Source organism: Homalodisca vitripennis, unplaced genomic scaffold (genome assembly GCF_021130785.1).
Source record: "Homalodisca vitripennis isolate AUS2020 unplaced genomic scaffold, UT_GWSS_2.1 ScUCBcl_2765;HRSCAF=7838, whole genome shotgun sequence".
Taxonomy (NCBI): domain Eukaryota; kingdom Metazoa; phylum Arthropoda; class Insecta; order Hemiptera; family Cicadellidae; genus Homalodisca; species Homalodisca vitripennis.
Window position 1 is genome coordinate 108,808 of NW_025778927.1, and position 8,189 is coordinate 116,996.

The following is an 8,189-nucleotide window of genomic DNA, read 5'->3' on the forward strand; positions in this document are numbered from 1 at the left end:
GAACGTGGAGTACTTGTGATAGCTGAAACGTGTATAAGTGCATCAGGAGTGTATATGCCACTCATGTTCGTCTTCCCAAGGGAAAAGGAAAATCCATTGTTGATTGATGAAGCTCCTCCGGGATCATTTGCATGCTACTACGAGACAGGATGGATAACCAAACAATCTTTTGTTGTATGGTTTACAAGGTTTGTAGTTTTCAAATCCTAGACCTGACAAACCAGTCCTTCTATTGCTAGATGGACATGAATCACATGCAAAGAGCCTAGAACTAATTCAGCTGGCGCGGGAACACAACGTGATACTGTTGTGCTTTCCACCACACACACAACACACCGACTCCAAACCCTAGATGTAACTTGTATGGCCCCAATAAGTACATATTACGAACAGGAGGTCAGAAAGTGGCTATTAGCTCACCCTGGAAGAAGCGTGACTATATATCAGATTGGCCAGCTAATGAGCAGAGCATTTCCTCGAGCAGCTATAATGCAAACGGCTATCAACGGTTTCTTGAACACTGGAATATATCCTTTTAATAGAGACATTTTCCCAGACCATTTATTTGCTCCATCAGAAACGACTGAGCGGGAAGCTCCAGTGCTGCAGCTGACCTCCTCAGCCTCACCAGCACTGCCATCAACCTCCTCGGCCTCACCAGCACTGCCATCAACCTCCTCTGCTCCAGGCGCAGCACTGACCTCATCTGCTCCAGACGTAGCACTGCAGCTGACCTCCTCGGCCACGCCAGCACTGCCATCAACCTCCTCTGCTCCAGGCGCAGCACTGACCTCATCTGCTCCAGACGTAGCACTGCAGCTGACCTCCTCGGCCACGCCAGCACTGCCATCAACCTCCTCGGCCACGCCAGCACTGCCATCAACCTCCTCTGCTCCAGGCGAAGCACTGACCTCATCTGCTCCAGAGGTAGCACTGCAGCTGACCTCCTCGGCCTCACCAGCACTGCCATCAACCTCTTCTCCAGGTTTAGCACTGCAGCTGACCTCTCTACTCCACCAAAATTGTCATCAACTTCCTCAGTTCCATAAGTCCTACCATCAACCTCCTTCATACCTCAACTATCCCAGCCCTGAACGTCCTCAGGTCCACCAGTAAAACAGCATTTAAAATTTCACCTACGGCGTTAATGCCTGTCCCGCAAGAAGCAGTAAGGCAAAAAAAAAAAAAAAAATAGGTAGAAAGCAAGGAAAAACGGCTATTCTAACATCATCGCCTTATAAAGCAGAGTTAGAGGCCGCTGTTGCAAAAAAGCAATTGGAAGAAAAAATAAAAAAAGAGATGCAAAAGCAAAAGAACAGAATGGAAAAGAAAACAACGGAAAACAAGTAAAGCAAAAGTCAAAACAATTAAAGAGAAAGCTATCTTATCCTTTCGATGACAGTGAGAACAATTTAGAAAACAATCCCAAGAAATCCCAACCCTCTACCACTAAAACTCCTACTCAAACAAAATCCTTGATTCTAAAAATAAAAAGAAAACAACTGATGAAGTCTCCGATTCGAGCTCAGACGAAGAAGAGGCAGAAGAGGCGTGCATATTCTGTAACGAACTATATTGCCACTCAAAAGCCAACGAAGGTTGGATCCAGTGCAGAAGCTGCAGAAGATGGGCTCATGAAACATGTACAAAATGCGAAGAGATGGACGATGACTTTGAATGTGATTTGTGTGCATACTTTTAACATTATCTTTTATTTGACAACATTTGTAGTCTTCATACAAACTGTTAATAAAATAATTTTCGCATTTAAATAACATGTGAGTCGGTTTTACCCCACCGGTGGGGCAAAACTGTCACTTTGCAAGCTTTGACAAAAAAAAATCATAAAATAAAAATACGAGAAGATATAATAAAAAACCCTTCAGCTTTTGTTAACTAACAAACATAGTTTTCATATTCATGTTTATCGTTTCAAAATGTGTTACAGATTTTTTATATTTTTTATGATCAAAGCTTTTGAGGTCGGTTTTGCCCCACTCTCCCCTACACCAACATTTACATAATGAAAATTCAACCTGTTTGACAGAGAAAGGGATGCTAGCAAGGGCGGATCCAGAGGGGGGGCGCGAGGGGCGCGCGCCCCCCCCCTCGGTAGTCACAAATTCAAATTTTTGTTTGTTTATAAAAGATTTAAGCTTAAAGTAATACTATATTGTTCGTTAGTAAAGGGTGCTTTCATCGGCCACACTATTCGTAATTGGTACTGTCGGTGTTTCAAACATACATTTTGTACTTAAGATTGTAGATTTAATTCGTGTATGAGTAGAGGGGAGGTGGTAACAGTGCGTATGATCACCGGAAGGGGTGGGGGAGCGGTGCGTGCGCATGAGTCGTCCTAGTCCGCCCGCCCCAACGATAGGCCTACACCACACCGCCTACTACGGCCACTCAGTTGATTCAGTGCGTACGTTCGTGAATATCGTGAAGTACCCGTTCGCTTGTGTTTACAGTGTCGCTAGAAAGTTTAGGGACACCTGTCTGAAAGAGAAATGTTACAGTTGGCCCTAAACTAACTAATTTCTCAATGCTATTGATTGTTGGCTGTTTTAAGGACATCAATTCAAGTTTTTATTCAAAATTTCAATATTTTATCTCCAAAAATGTGGAAGAAGCATGCATTAATGTATTTTAAGGAACTGCCAAAAAAACCTTGTTTTTTAGATATTTTATTTTTATAACTTCTTAACGGCTTGCCATATTGTAATGAAACTTGCACAGTACTTTTATTATAATATGATGATCATTTAAAAAAATATGTCATGTTACAAATAAATTTTGTACTCAACTGGTCAGGGTACAAATAAAATTTTATTTTCGAACATTTTATAACAAAAAATGTGAGTTTTAATTGAGTCGACCAATTCCAAAAACTCACTAACTCCAAAATTTTTGAAATTGAGGTTTTTATAGTATTTGGCAGTATTTGGGGAGTTTTATAAGGTAGCAAAAGATCTTGTTCCAAAACTCTCTAATTCTTATGGAAATATCAATGTAAAAAACTGCAACTGCAACAAAACTCTCTAAATCCAATCCCTTTACTGAAATAAAACTCGCTAATTCATCTTCCTCCATTACTGTTTCAAAACTCTCTAACTCCAGGCTTCAACTAGCACACTTCAAGGCAGTACTGCAACAAAACTGACTAATTCCTAATCATATGATAGTCATTGGCAACATATTCTTCAAACAGAAAGTGGGCAGTTCCTTCAAAATAGTTATTATTTTGTGTTTATATATTGGCTACACTGTACAGCAGTGCATCTTGGGAAATTGTTTGTTTACTTCATTAGTTATTTCTGTTTTGTACAATATGGCTGATCCAGAGGTAACCTTATTACAAAGCGGTAATGTTGAACCAATGCCTGACAATTCCACGAGAAAGAGAAAAAAGAAGAGTAGATAACTGGAAGAAAACCAAGGACAAAAAGAAGAGGTAAGCTAAACTATATTTATTACAGGACAACATAATTAAATTTGTATGTTTATCCAATGATGACATAACCTAAAACCCTTTAACTGTACACTAACATTTTCACAGCATTGATTGTTTTTATGATATCGGCTTGTATTTTATTTCTGTTTTAAATACTGGTTATTTAATTAGCTTACGGAATATGATTTGTTTCAGACACTCCGCTCAAGGATTCCCAAATATTCCAACTTGTGGACATCGTGAAAGAGCTAACGGATCCAAGCACTGTTATGACTGTTCCCGTCTTAATATGCAGGACATAAGACGTTTTCATCAGGGGTTCTACAAATCTTGCAATAAAATTGACCAAGATCAATTTATACTGAGGTACGCCAAAGGAAAAGTTCCAAAAAGACATCGGCTTCAAGGTCCTCATTCTTCTGAAATAGGTATGGCTATTGAATATTTCATACCATCATACCGCAATGAAGGAGGAAGTGAATTGGTAAAAGTTTGCCAAAAGGCTTTTTTAGATATTTTAAATATTTCAAAATTTAGAGTACAAAGATTGTGCCGTCTTGTGTTTCAAACTGGCGAATCGCCAAAAGAACTTCGAGGTGGAGACCATCGTTCTAAAAAGTCTGAGGAAAAACTATCCAAAGTAAAAACCTTTATTGAGGCTCTACAACCTGTAGAGTCACATTATTGCCGAGGGAAATCCAGACGGCAGTACCTAGCAAGTCATTTAAGTATCTCTAGTCTGTGGAAATCGTACAACAACACTACTGAAAATGAGTTTAAAGTCAAGTATGAGTACTTTAGGAAAATATTTGTAGAGAATTATAATGTAGGGTTTGGGTCACCAGCAACAGACCAGTGTTCTCAATGTCTTAAGCTGAAAGAGAAGATTCTATCTGTGGTAGATTTTGAAGAAAAGGGGAAACTGAAAATAGAATTACAAGTTCACAAAAAAAAGAGGTAAGATGTTTTTTGAGCTATTGCAATCTGAAGAGGCTGGGACAATCACGTTTTCATTCGACTGCCAAAAAAATCTAATTTTTCCTAAGTTGACTGATCAAGCTGCTTATTTCTTACGACAGTTTTATGTATATAATTTTACAATGTGTCTCGGTTCTTCTCTGTCAAAGCAGACAGTTGAAAACACTTTCATTTATGCTTGGACTGAAATGGAAGGTGCGAAAGGTTCAAGCGAAATAGCTTCTTGTGTTCGCCATCGATTATCAGAAACAGTCTATCCAGAAAATGTACATACAATTAGATTGTTTGCAGATGGTGCTGGAGGACAAAATAAAAATACCATTCTTATTACAGCTTTACTAAACTGGTTATTGACTAAAGCACCTCAGCACATTAAGACAATTGTAATTCACTATCCGGTTCCAGGACATTCTTACATCCCACCCGATAGAGTTTTTGGGGTAATAGAGAGAAAAGTCAGAAAAGTTGAAAGCATCACCCATCCAAACACATACTTTGACATTTTTAGAGAAAGTGGAACGGTCAATAGATTAGGTTTGGACTTTGATGTTGAAAACTGGATGGAAGTATGCAGATCAACAGTAAAGAAGCCAGGTCAATGGCACACAAGTTTTCCACTTGTAAACGATTCATATTAACAAGAGGCAAAAAAGGAAATGGATTAGTAAGGGGTGAAGTAGCCTATAAAAACGATATAGGAGCGTCCAGAGGAATAGCCAAAAAGGCTGTAGTCTGAGAAACATAAACCCCCAGATGAAACCAAATTCTGTTCAGGTTAATCCTGCTAAAGTTAAGGATGTAAAAACACTACTACGAAAACATTATGGGGAACAATGGGATCAACTGGAGTTTCTTAGGTACTACGCTGATCTATTTACTACCAATGATGGGGAAAACCAGGAACTTAATCAAGATGATCCTAATGAACATGAAGATCCAATGGAGAATGAAGTTTTAATCTTAGAGGGCAACTTTGCATTGTAAAAAATGAATTTAAAACAACAAAATGTATTTAAGTTTAATTGCATACAAAATTGTTTAATTTAAATACATATTTTTTCATTATTACAAGTTTTATAATATTTACCCAACCTTGTTGCCCTAAAACACAATGTTGCAACAAAACTACCTAAATCAAAACCGTACTGCAACAAAACTGTCTAATACCAATCTCCATTTCCAAAACTCTCTAACTCCAATATTTAACTGTTGTTTTCTAGTTCAACAAAAGAAATACATTTAATTTCTTACTGTTTAACCAATTAGTAGTAGGATTTATTATTCATAACAATAAAATAATTACTTTGAGTGTTATACTTTAACCACTATAGTTTTTTGCTCATCCTGTAAAATTTAGGAAAGTGGAGTTAGTGAGTTTTGGAATTGGTCGACTCAATTTCGCTTCTACAAGTAGACGCCTTCATTTACAGACATGCGGTCTGCACGTCATTGTTCCTCTGGCGGTTGTTTTGTGAAACAAGCCTGCGCGCGCATTCCACACTGCCATTGTGACAGTTGTACTGCAATCTTCTTTGTGATTTGTTTATTTCGCTGTTTTGTGAAAGTTAAAGCTGTGATTATGGGCCGCTCATCTGTGTCCGAGGACATTAAATGGCAAGTTATCGGTATGTATAAAACCGGTAGTTCATACCGAACAATTGCATCCAAGTTACATGTGTCTAAAACATGTGTTGAAAATACAGTGCGACGTTTTTAACCTAGCCGGTACCGTGATTGATGCCCCGCGGAGTGGTAGGCCACGTAAAACCACGCCTCGGCAGGATCGTAAGCTACTCGTGATGAGCAAAAAGGACCGAAATGCAAGTGCACCTGATTTACTAAGCAGCATGAAACAAGATGATGATCGTTACAATGTGAGTGTAGCAACTGTGAGTTCCAGACTTAGAGATGCAGGTATGAAATCATTTTACGCTATCCGCAAACCTTTGTTAAATGACAAGGCCAAAAAGACACGCCAAGTTTGGTGCAAGGCTCGATTAGGGTGGACAAAAGAAGCTTGGCGGCGTGTTTTGTTTTCTGATGAAAGCAGTTTTGAACTATTTCCAAGGCGCAGAGTTAGGGTACGACGTACCAATACTGAAAAATTTCTACCAGCATGTGTAGCGCCTGCAGTTCAGGCCGGTGGCGAAGCAGTAATGATATGGGGTTGCATTTCAAGTGAGGGTCCTGGGGAGCTTCAGTTCGTTGAAGGCACAATGAACAGTATTAAATATTGTCAAACTCTAGAAGAATTCATGTTACCATCTGCCAATAAATTGCTTGGTGAAAATTACATCTTTCAACAAGACAATGCACCGTGCCACAAATCAAGACACACACAAGAATGGTTCAGTAATCATGATGTTGAGGTTCTGAAGTGGCCACCACGAAGCCCGGATCTTAATCCGATAGAAAATTTATGGAATACCATGGCCAGTCGTCTAGCGAAGAACAAAGCTGAACTGAAGTTCATGTTGGCACAGATATGGCGGAGTATCAAGAAGGAAGACTGTCTGACACTCATTGATTCGATGCCAAAACGGATCAAAGAATGTTATAAAGCTAATGGAGGACCTATTGATTACTGATTTGTATGTATTCATGTCCATTTTACTATTTTGTATAATTTAAATATTTGTTTCCATTAAAAACAAACTTTTGTCAGAAATTTGTGTTTTTTTTAAGCCTGTCCCTAAACTTTTTAGCGACACTGTAATAGCTTTTTGAGTGTTAACAGATTTTTGTGCAATATGGATCGTTATCTTGTTAAAAGACCAAAGTTAGACAGTGAAGTTCCTTCTTCAAATGTTGAGGTTTCCACCCAGCATGAGGTTACAGACGTGCCGCTGCCACCACAATCGGCGCCATCATCCTCCAATTCACAAGTTAGTATCTCCGAAAACATGTGCTCTTTCGACATCGGGTCTCACATTAACAACATCTCTAAGATGAGTGACCATACTAAGTATAGTATTTTTACTAATCATTGGAAGCCTAAAAAGGACTTTAAGTTTCCTACATCCTCTCATGTAAAACGAGGACGGGAAGAACAAAGAAAAGCTAATATTGGCCATTTTGAAAAGTATCCATGGTTAGTTTTTTCAGAAGCTAAGCAAGGGCTATTTTGTAAATTTTGTGCAGTACTATGCCATCAAAAGTTAGTTGGAGGACAGCATACAGTTTCTTTAAAGAAATTAGTTACTGAACCTCTACAGAAATATGCTAAACTCTCAGGCAAGGACGGAGATTTAGAAAGTCACGCAGCGACACAATATCACAAAGATGCTGAAATTGACGCCAAACATTTTATATCTGTTTTTGAAAACCCTGAGGGAGAAATTCTTAATTTGTTAAACGAAAATAGGAAGGCCCAAACCATGCAGAATCGTGCAAGGCTTGTGCCAATAATTAAAACTATTTTGTTGCATGGTAGGCAGAACATACCCCTTAGAGGTCATAGGGATGATGGCAGTTTGATTGAAGTTGGAGATGATCCAGTACAAAATGACGGCAATTTCAGGGCACTTTTGCGATTTAGAATAGATAGCGGGGATGTTCAGCTTGAAGATCATTTGAAGTCTGCAGGAGCAAACGCCACTTACAACAGCTAACTGCCTTATAAAATGTTGTTCTGATGAAATTTTGGAAGTGATAACTCAACGAGTATCAGAAGCTAAATATTATAGCATAATATTTGACGAATCAACAGATGCGTCTCATACTTCTCAGCTAAGCCTTAGTTTACGTTACCTGTATA